This window comes from Mustela putorius, unplaced genomic scaffold (genome assembly GCF_011764305.1).
Source record: "Mustela putorius furo isolate JIRA1106 unplaced genomic scaffold, ASM1176430v1.1 tig00001118_pilon_pilon_pilon, whole genome shotgun sequence".
In the NCBI taxonomy this organism is placed as follows: domain Eukaryota; kingdom Metazoa; phylum Chordata; class Mammalia; order Carnivora; family Mustelidae; genus Mustela; species Mustela putorius.
Genome location: NW_025421577.1, coordinates 919,659 through 933,289, shown reverse-complemented (window position 1 = coordinate 933,289; position 13,631 = coordinate 919,659). Strand labels below are relative to the sequence as shown.

The window sequence follows — 13,631 nt, the reverse complement described above, 5'->3', positions numbered from 1 at the left end:
TCAATTTACATATTTTAATTTATCCCCACAGTTAAGAAATTTGCCATCATTCCAACATAGAGCATGTAAAAACATTTTAACACCTGAGATCTGAGGACAAGCCAATTCCTACTGAACAGATACTTCAGACGTAAACTTCGGAATATTCCACAGGCTCTGTATGGGAAGGAATTCATGAAGGAATTAAATACCACAGTTTACTAACAACCAAAACTACTTTCTGGTAAGTATTGTGAATTCTGTCTAGACATAGAGGGTTGATGAATGAAGGGTGGGAATGACACGGGAAGGTTCAAAGGTTCACTTTGAGGGGTCCCCTCCAACTCTTATGGTTCCCTAACCTTATGACATAAGAATATGTATCTTTAGGTGGAAAGGCACAGAAGCAAGAAAGAGACTTGATTCTTGCTGAAAAAGAAAGGGTTTTACTCCAAGGTTAAGGTTCCCTCAGGATATTCTAGAAACAAAATGTCGGCAGCTCTCACAATCAAGGGCAATGCACACTAAGTGCAATCCTTACGAGTTCCCTGAAGTCAGTTACTTAGTATTTCGTGTATGAATGCCCAGTACTGTCCGGTAGACCCAGTATCTTGTATGTCCTCAATAAACGTTTACTGACTAAATTCAAGACTCTCTCACTCTCAGCAAATGTAATGATTTATAAAGTAATTCAGATAAACACCAAAGCTTCTGCATACAAAATAACAAAACTGGCAAAGACAGAGTTGAAGCGTAACGCATTATAATCAATTAAGAAAAACATGGAAGCTGTGTCTTTTTCAATTTAAATTATTTGTTTGCCATAGCTGGTAGGGTTATTTAATGTCTTGAAAAACAAACAAAAAATTTTGGAGATTATAGGATCAGCTTCCTATAAGAGGGCAGATTATAGGATCAGTTTCCATCAGAGGGCAGGAAGTAGGTCTTCCTATTCAAAGAAGGCAGGGCAAAATTTCAGTAGATGGGACCATCTTCTGCCTGGAAACTAAGAAGTCTCTGGGGAACTTGAAGGTAGGAGCAGAAAGTTATTATTCCTACAAAGGTCAGTTTACCTAGAACTTCTAAAAGAAACTTCAGAAAGTTTCTTATCTTTTCAGACTTTGCTGGTTATTAGCTAAGTGGGGGAACCACACAGAACTGTCCAGTAAGACATATGACCCAGGGTTCTGGGGAGTAAAGCACGGAACGTGTAGAGCTTTCCTAATACCTTAGAAAGAGTTGAATACTGAACTCTGATTGGTAAATAACATGCTTACGGACGTACGTTCCTACAGTTGGTATTATTAACAGTTAGGAGAATTGTTAAATGGGAGTTTTGATTTGCAGGATTTCTAAAACAAGTTACATTCAAAGGGCATGTCCTTCCTAACAGACACTCCAAGGAATGCATAAACAACAAAACCAACAAGTATAAGACCACCAAGCTGGGAAAGGCAAGACTAATAGCCATTATACTTGAATGATGCATATTCTAGTCATGACACAGGCATAAAAATAGAGAACACCAGAAAGTCACCCAATAGAAACTGAGTATTAAAAAGTCACCCAAAAAGGTGTTAATAATAACAAATTCATAACTAATTAATAACAAATTACCAGAGAAGACTAAGAGGGAAAAAAAAATACTAAATACCTAATGTGATCATTTATACCATAAACTTCTCTCTCTAGAACAAAAAATTCTTGGGTTTAAGGGTAGCACAAGGAGGAATTTCAAAATGGATAAAGCAATCTGTGAACTTCTGAAAACACTTTGCTTCATCTTAGTCACATGTTCTAACAGCAGAATTAAAAATTTTGCAGCATTGAAACAAACTGGAGACACTTACCAAACCATAATTTACCATTTTCATGGGAATATAGGAATTATCTCAGGGTATTTCCTCTTAATAAATATGCCCCAACTACAAACTGATGTTTCTTTTTTTTTTTTTTTTTAAAGATTTTATTTATTTATTTGACAGAGAGATTACAAGTAGGCAGAGAGGCAGGCAGAGAGAGAGAGGAGGAAGCAGGCTCCCTGCTGAGCAGAGAGCCCGACGCGGGACTCGATCCCAGGACCCTGAGATCATGACCTGAGCCGAAGGCAGCGGCTTAACCCACTGAGCCACCCAGGCGCCCCCAAACTGATGTTTCTTTAATCTTCACGTTCTTTCTCCATTGGCTTTCCATATTTTTCCTCAATATCTTTCCTACTATGCAAAGCTGATAAAAGTATCAGTTGTGTATACTGTAGGTAAGCAATGAACAAAAATGTCTTCAGTGCTGAAGTACTTTCAAGCATAATTTCTCATCACTCTAGCATCTGCAACTTTCTCTCTTCTGTTCAAATTTTCTAATGTGCTACGGTCTAAATGCTTGGGTCCCCCCAAAATTCACATGTTGGAATCCTAATGCCCATGTGATGCTGTTAGAAGGTGGGGCCTTTGGGAGGTGTTTAGGTCATGAACATGAAGCCCTCATGAATGGGATTAATATCCTTCTGAAAGAGAGCCCACAAGGCTCCCTAGACCTTCCATGACATTAGGACAGAGTGAGAAGTCTGGACCCAGAAGACCGCCCTCACCCAACATGCTGCACCCTGACCTCAGACTTCCAGCCACCAAAACTGTAGGAAATAAACTGGGTGGCTAAGCCACCCAGTCTGTGGTGTTTTGTGATAGCATCCCAAACAGGTAAGATACCATGTAGACCCCAGAAGTTGTTACCTAAAATCAGAAAAACATTAGAGGGCGCCTGGGTAGCTCAGTTCCTCGGGCGACTGCCTTCAGTTCAGAGCTGATCCCGAGTCCTGGGATCAAATTCCACATTGGGTTCCCAACTCCACAGGGAGTCTGCTTCTCCCTCTGACCATCTCCCCTCTCATGCTCTCTCTCACTCTCAAATAAATAAATAAAATCTTTTTAAAAAATGTTTGAAAAGAAATGAGCTACAAAACACTGGGTCAGTAGTGAAAAGACCTCATGTTATTCAGCATCCAGTTGTGAGGCACAGAGATGCTGAGTGATTTGTCCATTGCCACCCTGATCCACGGCAAAGAAAATCAGTACTCATCGTGGCTCCTTTAAAAACAAAAGTAGAGTAAGATTGAGCAGGAGGACATGGAGAAGGCAAAAAAGACCAGACAACACACTATGACCTGCTCGGGCCATGGACTTAAGCCTCCGGACAAGGCCATCAGGTCCCCAGTGCCTAACGCCGCACACATCTCCCTTCATTGGGGAACATGAAAAAGCATCTTCTGTATTCATACCCATGTACTATATCGTGGAGAGATTAACTAAATTTCAGCTCGGAGGGGAATTTATGTGGCTAAAACAAAATGCAGGAAAGGTATGGTAAGTATTTTAATAAACCATATGCGCTGCTAATGCTACCACTGGGCTCTCCATTATAGATTCACATACATATAATCAACATGAACTACATTCCTTGACAAAGTTTCCCGCCCCCCAGAAAGTATGTTTTTCCAATCGAATGAGCCATTCCCCCCTGGATGTTGAACGGTTAACAGACCACAGAAACACATCACTCTTGGCTCCTGTTTTGAAACCAGCAGCTAGAGCAAACCATGGGTCTTGAACTCAGGGCCCAGGTCAGTAAAGTTTTAAGAAGCTCTAACTTACTTTACATACCTCTGTACAGCAAGGCATTTACCTGGCTGAATAAGTAAACACGAAAAAATGATGCAAAAAATAAAAATGTCCAGTTCTTTGATTGTCATGATACAAAGCTACTCACAGACCAAACAATCACTACATAAACAAATCTCATGATCCTCACTCATTTTGCTAAAATCATGGTCTTCTTAAAATGACCACAGACTTAATGTCTATACAAGGAAAAGTGCACTTCAAATTACAACGAGTGACAGTTTTAGGAGTATCCTTTTAAAAATGAAAACAGGCCAATATACAACTAACTTTTCTATTAAGCTATCTATCATGTTAACAGATAAACATGTTATTTAAAAACTTGTGTCTCTACTGTCAAGGAAGATTCTTCAAAATAACTCCATTTGGAGGAAAAAAGTAACATAATGTTGAGAGAGTTATTCATTTCAAGTGATTGTTGGCTATTTTTTTTCATTTTTCTAAAGCTATCTGGCATTAAAGGACTTGGTAACAAGTCTGAAACTCCAGTAACTAACATGTATAAGAGAGACTAAAGTCAACATTCTCTTTTAAATAAATCAAATAGCCTTAGGGATAATATTAGAAATATTTATTTTTAAAAGTATTGGAATGATCACTAGGGGGACATTTGCCCTCTCTATTTATGTTAGCCACAATTTAAGGGTTTGGTGTTTTTTTTGTTTCCCCACTCAGTGTTTCTTCCAGGATAAATAAGATAGTTGCTTTTCATAATTAATTTTAGTTACTTTCCTCAGGGTAATGTAATAGTTCAACATTTTATTCACCTTTCAGCCTAACAACAATTTATGATGACATAAAAAAGGCATCTAGATGGCAGTGTCCAGGCAGAAGGCAGAGTTCCATTAAAAAAAAAAAAAAAAAAAACACAAGGAAAATGGTCTTCCCAGGCTAGTGTTTTTCTAAATGAGTCAACAGGGCTGGTGCTGGGGCGGCACCTATCCTGTACAATACCCCACATGGTCTTACCCTGCCCGGGAGCAGCAGCAAGACTTGTGGGGGATCTCGTTACATCTAGAACCCACCAAGGTAACTGCTGGGCCACTTCACTCTATTTTAGGAGTCTGGTAAATTTCAGTCCAAAGCCTTCTAGTGGGAACCAAAACGCCTGAGGGTATGAATCTTAAGAAGTGAACTAACTGGCATAAATTGCCATCTCCCCAGCCCCAGGCAAGCATGCTGGGCACAGCATGCGTGAGCGTGAGGATACAAGCACATTCAACACCCTTGAGGATGTCCTACTGTGTTCACAAGCAAGCCTGGGGTACAACTTTACCCCCAATCATCTGCACAACCTCGGGGAACCAGCATCATTCCTGAAAGTCTGAGACTCTGCATCTGTAGAGGTTAAGACCTGGAATTACAGGACGCCGTGATTAAAGTGACTGGCACAGTCCAAGGCACATTGCCAAATGCAAACGTGTTATCTAACTCTGCTCTCTCTTCCCCCACTCCCTTCATGTCACTGCACAGTTCTCATTCAAGCTCTACGCCAAAGAGCTTTCGAAAACCATGAAAAGGAAAAGAACGTGTCCTGTGTTTTAGAAAACAGTTTTTATATAAATTTTGGACAGCCCTCATCTTTACCATTTACCCATAATTATTATTAAACAGTATGTGACATACATGCCACTTCATTCCCAGAGGGCTCCCTACAAATGAACATCTGGCCTCCTACACTCTCTTGTCACTCTTATGAACCACAAATTTGGGGGCACCTGGATGGCTCAGTCAGTTAAGCTTCTGCCTTCATCTCAGAGTCCTGGGATGGAGCCCCACATAGGGCTTCCTGCTCAGCGGGAAGCCTGCTTCTCCCTCTCTCTCTCTGCTGTTCCTCTGTTTGTGCTCTCTCTCTTGCAAATAAAATCTTCAAACACACACACACACACACACACACACACACACACATTTCACCACTAATCCCTTTCTTGTCTATACTGCAAAGTAGCACTGGAATTTTTTTTTTTTAATTTTATTTCTTATTTCAGAGAGGGAGAGAGAGAGCAAGCATAAGTGGAGGCTGGGGGAAAGGGAGAAGGAGACCTCCCCGCTGAGTGGAGAGCCCGATGCAGGGCTTGATCCCAGGATTGTGGGATCATGACCAGAGCTGAAGGCAGATGCATAACCAACTGAGCCACCCACGTGCACCAGCCCTGAAGTTTTAAACGCTCCTAAATGTTATTACAATAGAGAACAAGGTAAAGTCTAACTACCTACTAAGTTATCTCTCCCAGCCACCTAGTTAGATACTGTTGCTGAGCTATCATTGCTGCTTAGAGACCTGAGGTGCTTTTCTAAGTGAATAAAATTACTATTTATATCATAAAACATTCACTAAGACAATCATGCCTTCTAAAGCATAAGAAATGGTCACACTGTCAGAAAGGAAAAAAAAAAAACAAACAGGTAAGCAATGGCTTTGGAAATAGAAAAGACAAAGCACTTCAAGGACACAGAAAGGAAACAGAAGTACATGGATCCAGAGGGCTCCACTTTAGTTCCAGAAATCAGGAGGAGAGGAAAGATGCAGCAATTTAATATGAACTCAGGAGGAATCCTAGTCTATTTACAGCATCATGCAGTTTTTTCAACGAACCACCCAAGCATTACTGAACATCATCATGGCAACCCCTGTAATAGGACCGCTAACTTTCAGCTAGATTCCACACTGGATCAACTCCTGACTCTGAAGTGAGTTTCCATTAGGAAGGATTTTCTCAGGCTTCTGTCTCTTCCTCCTCTGCACCCAGGAGATGGCTTAACCTAGTGGATTGGCCCTTTCCTCCTTGTGAGAACGCACCGTCCACTAGAATGGGCTACCCAATCAGTAATAAATGTGATGTCATAATCTCTCACTTGCTCTAATCTTTTATTTCCCTCATTCTTCAGAACCCAAGCAAGAAAATGGATGTTACTGCCTGGGCCCGCTCAGATAGACTAAGAAGCGACCACGTCCCATGAAGACTCAAACAAATCTAACATTTGGAAACACAGTTCAGGGGTTAAGAGTAGAGAATCTAAAACTCGGGTGCAAGGGGCACCCAAGTGGTCAGTCAGTTAAGCACCCCACTGTTGGTTCTGGTTGAGGTCATGATCTCAGGGTTGTGAGATCGAGTCCTATGTTGGGCTCTGACCTCAGCAGGGATTCGGCTCAAGATTCTCATTCGCTCTCCTCCTCTCTCTCTCTCTCTGCCCCACTCCCTGTTCCTGCTTGCTTTTTAAATAAATAAAAACTATTTTTAAAAAAAGTGGGATGTGGGGCACCTGGGTGGCTCAGTGGGTTAAAGCCTCTGCCTTCGGCTCAGGTCATGATCCCAGGGTCCTGGGATCGAGCCCCAAATCAGGCTCTGCTCAGCAGGGAGCCTGCTTCCTCCTCTCTCTCTGCCTGCCTCTCTGCCTACTTGTGATCTCTGTCTGTCAAATAAATAAATAAAATGTTTTTTTTTAAAAAAACGTGGGATGTAATGTTCTGCCCTTCATCCTGTCTGTGGACTACAAAGGCGTGGGTAGCTGTGCCTGGATGGCTCAGTCATTAAGTGCCTGCCTTCAGCTCAGGTGGTGATCCCAGGTCATGGGATCAAGCTCTGTATAGAGCTCCCTGCTCTGAGGGAAGCCTGCTTCTCCCTCTCCCTGTCAAATAAATAAAATCTTTAAAAAAAAAAAAAAAGTGTAGGTAAAATTCTTCACTTCACTCAGTTTCCTCACCTGTAAAATGGGGATAATAATAGTAACTCATAGGATTATTATATATGTAAAGACCTAAGCACAGTGCCTGAACATAATTAAGTAAATTTCAGGATCACTACATAGAGTACCATTTTTCTCATTATTACTGATATTATCTTGTCCCACAAGGTAAGACTTTAAAGAAAGTACTCCTCCATGCTAGGTTAGGGTCTGTTTTACGAGTTCACGTCTACACAGGACACCAAGAATGCTGAGCGAACCGTAAGGGAGAAACTGTAGGAACATGAGTCTGTTGGCTCACCATGAGCAAGGTCCTCTGAAAAAGCAGTTTCACCTCACAAGAAAAGGAACTCCCTCAGTGCACACCATCTGGCACACACACCAAAACCTCTGTGTCTGCTGTTGTTCCTTATGTCTGTAATTGCTCACCTCCCGGCCTCCGGATTGTAGGTGTGCGTGTATCTGCCTGAGGACAGCATGACTGAGGCCAACCTTAGGCGTGCTCAAATGTTTCCGGGTGACGGCAGAAAACCTACGCATCCTTTCTGCTCAGGGTTTTCTAGGACCCACGCCCAGTTATTTTTCTCCCTCTACCATGTACTAAAAAAAAAAAAAAAAAGGATAAAGAAAATTTTGTTATTTGTGTGCCAGAGTGCATTTTAACTGACCAAAATATGCCTATGGCTAAAATGCTAACAGAGTTGTCAAAGACCTTTCATCTCCTTAGTGACTGAAATGGGAGATCCTGCCTTACCTGGGGAAAACAGGGGCCTCCCTGCAGATCACAAAGCCACACGGAGCACAAGTAATTGGTCCAGTGAGTCACCCACACTGGTGTTTAGGCCACACGTTATCTTTCGGGGTCAACTTGCTCTAGCAGCAGGCACCAGATCCACTGCTCTGACGGAAGCTTGGGGAAGCACCTCGTGTTTAGAAAAGCAGAGTGTGCCTGAATTAACTCAGGGCAAGCCGGCTCTCACATGTATCCTTAAAACAGTAAGACAAAGAAGAAACAGGAGTTCGGGACTGGAAAATGCCATTGCTTCTGGACTATTATAAATTTTTTCCCCAACCTGCATCTACCCACATCACAGGTATCGCCAAAACCTTCAATACAGACTGAAAACCTCAAGGGAGAGAGGGGATATTTCTTTCAGGTATACAAGCAAAAACCCAAGGAAAGCGAGGGCAGTAGCAGCAAAAAGATAGGACTCTGGCTGGCCCAACACAAGACGTTTAGAGTATGTTTGAAGATGTAACACGGAGAGCTTCTCTCTGGTCCATTTATTATGCACCAAATTATTATGCACAAAAATATCTCCCAACACTGGCCCTGAGCCTCCATTTTCATATGTCGGAAAAGAGGATACAAAACATCACACAAATGCAGTATTCCCAGTATAAAACAGGCACACAAGTCCTCCCGGAGTCCACTGGCTTCCCTCCATGGTACCTGCCAACGGTTATTCTCACACCTCACACACCATCTGCTCTGCCAAAGCTGTTCCTTAACTTTCCAAATGTGTGCCTTCCAAAAGAAAATAAAAATAAAAATAAGCAGGGTCTGTAACCACTCCACTGAAAGATTATGGTACTGGGACGCCTGGGGGCTCAGTGGGTTAAGTATCTGCCTTCAGCTCAGGTCATGATCCCAGGCTCCTGGGAAGGAGTCCCGCGTCAGGCTCCCTGCTCAGCAGTGAATCTGTTTCTCCCTCTCCCTTTGGCCCTCCGCCTGCCTGTGCATGCACGCACTCTCTTTTTCTCTGGCAAATAAATAAATAAAAATCTTAAAACTCTCCAAGGGTTTTCCAGCCTCTTAGGATAAACCCATCTTCCTTACTATCACCCAGAGGGCTCTGTCTGCTCTGGTACCTTGTACCTGCTCTGAATTCACTTTTCAAAAAAGAAAAGAAAAAAAAAAGATTATGATACCATTGATAAAATGAAAAATGTGAACACACCATTCCCCCTAGGTGACCCTCTGGCGGGAGCAGGGGAAGAGAGGGCCAAAAACAAAACCAAAACACAACAAAACAAAATGTCTATGCTGCCAACTGCCCAGAAAATGTCACTTCAGTAAGACACTGGATGAAGTGATAAAAACACATCCTTTCTTGTTAAATCACACAGATGCTTTAAATGTGTTTTAAATCCAGAAACAGATAAGAACCCAATTAGTAATTTGACTTCTGAATATGTATCTAATAAGGCAAACAGTAAAAGAATTTTCTTCTTCGAAAACTGGCAGTACATGGGACTAAATCAGATATCGACATTATTAGCCAAATGTTTGAGATGTCCTGAAATTTCCCAGTATTTTCATGCCCTTCACTTTTTAAAATCAAATCTTTCCCTATGATCTTATTTCCTCAGAAGTATGCTGTGTTAGAAAGGTCACACCTGTGACCCAAACAAAGTTAGTCAAATCGTTATTTCTAACATTATTACTTCTAACATAGACTTCTTTCCTCAGAAAAGTCACTCTGCTTCTGGTACATTTCATAAACTAAATTTAATGTCTTCAATAAGCATAGATTAGCTACATATATATATATATATATATATATATATGCAGAGATTAGATATAAACACATACATGTAAGCATAGATTAGCTGTGTGTGTGTGTGTGTGTGTATATATATATATATATATATATATATATATATATATAAAAAAGCTATATTAGGTGTTTCATCAAATCAGTGTTTTCATTCAACTCTATCACTAACCACAATGCAAAATTAACATTAACAGAGAAGTTACAGATTTTAAAGACTATAAATGCATGAGATACTTTAGCTACCAACTTTCAAGGTAAGCAGACGTATCTCCAGTGTCTATTAATGAAAGAGACAAGCGGACTTTGACCTGCAGGAGGACTCCTTCAGACCAAGTTTTAACCACAACCAGCATTTGATAATATTCCCTTAACAATCCTACATACATTTTCTCAACAGGAAAACACTTGCTCTGAGACACTGTGGCAAGTAGCATGGATAATACACACAGTGCACAGATAATAGAGGGTAGGACACAACAGGTATTCACTAATCCATTATCTGTACTATGAAACACGTAGTCCTAGCCGCTAGTACGCACACACACATCCATACATACGGTGCAGGTAAGTCCTGTGTGGTTCTGAGCACAGAGCCCACCATATGGCAGCCTCTCAAAAGACAGCTGGTGAAAAATAAAAAAAGAAGAGCCCAGTATTTCTTCAAATTGCACAACTTTCAGTACATAAGCCTAATTAGAGGCTAGAACATGTGGCCCCTGTCTCCTGCACCTTCAAATGCACGGTAACCCCCTGTGCTGAGGTTGGTCTTTGTGCCCATCTCACAGGACTAGCATGTGAGCTAAGTGTCAGCCTCCCTCATTTACACATGAGGGAATCCAGACTTGGAGAGGAGATTAGCATCCTTTCCCTCCTTGCTGTCTAAGGGGATCTCAGCTCTGTATAGTTCCCCAACCCTCCCCCACAAAGCCATGTGCTCCAAAAGGAGGTTATTTCCACTTTGTTAGCAATTGTTTCAGAAATGGGCATTTGACCAAACTCTGGTTACTGAGACACAAAAGAAGCCTGGCTTCTGAAAAAAAATGTTCCTTTCTACTAGGAAACGGTCCCCAGAAGAAACAGTCTGGTTTCCTCCTCTGGACAGTGCCACAGCTTCATAGGAGAACTAGACTTTTTTTTTTTTTTAAGATTTTATTTATTTATTTGACAGATCACAAGTAGGCAGAGAGGCAGGCGGCCAATCCCAGGCAGCCTCTACCTCTAGACTGAAGAAAATCCCTTTGTTAGAAGGCAATTAAAAATAAGAGTCTCTTGTATGCAACCAAAATCACCCCAAGTGGTCTACAGTCCAAAGTTAGAGAATGCCATTTTCATACCCAGGCCTGTATGACAAACCAGCTTGCTCTCTCAGCTGCTATATCCCAGCAGACCTTAAAAGGTTCAACAGGAGCCCCACCCAGTGCTAGAGGCCAAGGTGAAGGTAAAACACTGACTATATGGCAGGTCCCCCACTAGATACTTGATACACATTATCCAACTTAACCCACCATAGCTCAATATTGGACTCTAGGACTCAAATGCCAAATTGGCCACAGTGAATGGATTCCTACAAAAGGTTAGATTTTACTAAAGTTAAGGACAATTTTTTTTGGAGGGGGGAGTGGTTGGTTGTATCAAGAGCCTTGATTTGCAAAGTATGGAAGAAAAAAAACGAGCTTAGGAGTTGAAACCCATGTAACATCTTGGGTCAGTTGGTCAAGGTCTCCTAGCCTGCTATAAAACACCTCTCCTGAGAAGCTCAAGGGGGATAGTAGATGCTCAAAAATCAGTACATAATCATGGTTAATAGTATTCCTGAATCCAGCTACCGTAACAATAGAAAAGAATCTACAAGCATTCCAGGATCACATTAATCCTGTGATCATCATCAGTAAGTCAGTCTCCATTCAGCAAGGATGCCTCTTAACGTTTATCCACCATTAACATGAAAAATAACCCTTAATAATCTATAATCTGATTTATCTTTCCAGAAATGACAAAGAATTATGAAACCTTACTGGTATTTCCTGAATGGAAGAGCAGAGATGAAAAATGAATGTGCATCCAGCCGAATTCTCAACAGCTTAGAAATGTTAACAGGAGAGCCGCGCTGCCTATCAAGATACAGATTTCACAGGCCACTAAGGTATTCTTCACTAAGTGATTTTAAATTTTACCATTAATCCTCTTATCCCCATTAACGATTATTTTATATTCTGAATGCCACAGCCATAAGCCCTTAAAGCAAACAAATACAGCAACGCCCACATATGGAGAACACAAATCCTACGTATGAATCAGTGCTTTCTCTCACTGGGGACTTGGGATGCATGGGAAAGAATTGGCCCTTCTGAGGGCCCTTCGGAGGGCAGGAAGGGGTCAACAGACGTGGCTCCCATTGAATTATAGAACACGGCTACCCAAGGACACCTGTAGGCTACCTCGCAATCTACACCCACAGGGTCCTCATCACCCTTAACTCTTACTGAGCTGGCTCTTGGTATGTCCCAGCCACCACATAAGTACTATGCAATCCAGCAAACCAGGTGCTATTATCCCTGTGGGGTGAGGAGAAAATGGAGGTATGACCAAGTTCAAGCCCAAGGTCATAGGGATAGTATGTGGGATGTAGCCAGGACTCAAAGCCAGGACCACTGACAGCAGAATCTCTGCTTCTAACCACCACCTATAAAGCTCTCGGTAACGACTAGTTGCTATCCAAACTAAACCTTCCCAAATATTCCTATGGTCACTTTAGGTACATCTCACTTCCCATCCGCAATCTTTTAAAGAAAGTCTTTTTGACTCTAACCAAGAGGACAGGTAGATCAGTGAGTCTCCTAAAGCCTGAGTCACCGAGAAGTTGTTATAATAATGTCACCAGGCACTAGCATTACACAGAGCAGACGAAGAGAAAAACTATCACAAAGGACTGCTTTGAAAGAAAAGGCATGAAAATTCCATGTGTCAAAACTATTACAGTTTAGCCAACCTCCTCTCCCTTTTGGAGGCCCGTTTTTCACCCAGGAAGTTCAGGGACCTGGAGGTTGAGGTCCCTGTGGGAGAAGCCTCCCCCAGGGAAAGCAGTCTCCTTGAGCAGGGGTCCAGAAGGCCTCTTCTCACCAGCTGCGCATCCACTGTGTGCGAATCCTACTTTCTGTCAGAGACCAAAGACTCCAACGTTCAGTAGTTGGAATTCTAGGAATTCTAGACAATCCTTCACTTAAACATTAACTGAATACCTCTATGGGCGGGGGGGGGACACTCACTGTGCTACCAATTCACTAGGCATGTGGTACACTGGGCTATATATACCGAATGCTTTCCTCACTGCATTATCTATATAAACACGCTGAATATGTTACAGTTTTTGAAAGATACCATCATTTAACACCCGACATAAGGAGAAGAATTTTCATTTTTCCAGGCTTTATTTTAGGTCCCTAAAATGTGACTTTACTGACTTTTCTTTTTTTTAAGCAAAGAAACTTTGGATTCAAAATCCAATATTCAAGGCTGGGTGTGGCTGGCAGGCAGTGTACCCACTGAAACCGTTAAACAGGTGGGATACACCAAATGCAGAGATCTGGAGGGCTTTGGGAATCTAAAATTCACCTACGAACCAGAGAAGTCTTTAAAAACCAGAACTAAGGCTAATCTGAAGGCAAGAGGCCCTAATACCGTACATCATTGGACAAATATTTTTCATTCTGTATGTTGTTAACAGGATTTA

General features: G+C 41.8%; 1 protein-coding gene and 1 non-coding gene across 8 annotated transcripts in view; both read right to left on the bottom strand.

Annotated features, from left to right (window-relative positions):
* Window positions 1-13,631, bottom strand: part of RYR2 (ryanodine receptor 2) — a 738,653-nt gene that overhangs the window by 561,228 nt on the left and 163,794 nt on the right. The gene's annotated exons all lie outside the window — the stretch shown is intronic.
* On the bottom strand, window positions 3,460-3,594 carry LOC123393989. The gene has a single exon (XR_006608796.1). It is a non-coding gene; the product is annotated as a small nucleolar RNA SNORA2/SNORA34 family (small nucleolar RNA).